Source organism: Taudactylus pleione, unplaced genomic scaffold, assembly GCF_031769625.1.
Source record: "Taudactylus pleione unplaced genomic scaffold, aTauple2 ptg000201l, whole genome shotgun sequence".
Taxonomy (NCBI): domain Eukaryota; kingdom Metazoa; phylum Chordata; class Amphibia; order Anura; family Myobatrachidae; genus Taudactylus; species Taudactylus pleione.
The window spans coordinates 62,864,984-62,865,821 of NW_028284603.1; the positions used below are offsets into that span (position 1 = coordinate 62,864,984).

General features: G+C 46.7%; 1 non-coding gene across 1 annotated transcript; it reads left to right on the forward strand.

Moving 5' to 3' along the window:
• The first annotated feature begins 319 nt into the window (after positions 1-319).
• Positions 320-427, forward strand: LOC148518666 (U6 spliceosomal RNA). Its single transcript, XR_015879005.1, has one exon. It is a non-coding gene; the product is annotated as a U6 spliceosomal RNA (small nuclear RNA).
• The last annotated feature ends 411 nt before the right edge of the window (positions 428-838 follow it).

An 838-nucleotide genomic window follows, 5' to 3' on the forward strand; every position in this document is an offset into this window, starting at 1 on the left:
TCGCCAGACTGAAGTCCGTGCTGTAGAGCATTGCTTTTAGCCCACTGAACTACTCTCTATACCTGACGTGACGGGTTGCTGTGAGAGGGAAAAGGTCATTGACATTCTACATAGCGTCTAGAGGGCTTCTGGTTACTCACAGGTAAGCGGTACCTCACTAATTCCTCGGAAGAGGCTACTATTTCATGCAACCTGGCATTACAAGTCTCCCGTCCGCACCCTAGCTGCTGTCCTAGCAGCCATCCGCTCTCATGATCAGTTGGCTCTACTACACTTTAGAGCTTTCCTGGCGTGTGGGTGCATAGTTCCAACATTGAGAGTGCTCGCTTCAGCAGCACATATTCTAAAAATTGGAACGATACAGAGAAGATTTGTATAGCCCCTGCGCAAGGATGACACGCATTTTCGTGAAGCATTCCATACCTAATTGTCACTTTATTCTACTAGAATTTGTTGGAGTTATAAAGGACTGTAGCACTTCTATGGGCTAAGGCACTTCTTTACATTAAAGTGTGCGGTCATTCTGTTCTGCATTGGGAGCCTGATTCCTGTTCAGTATCTTTGAATATTTTCATCACACTGACAGGTACCTGATGGGTACCTTTATGGTTGTCCTAGTTCTCTAGCCTTGCTGTATGGGATGCTTCTATATATATTGGTAGCTCTCCCTGGGTGGCTGTTGCATCCGTGTTTTTTAACTGCCTGGGTATCCGGGTTGTTTTTCATACTATGTTCGGGCCAGCAGTTTGTACTGACTACGCACTTCCATCATGAGGGACGTTGTCTGTTGTTTGGGGTCGTTGCTGTGGTTTTCTTTTCAGGCCGGCACAGGGCGTGT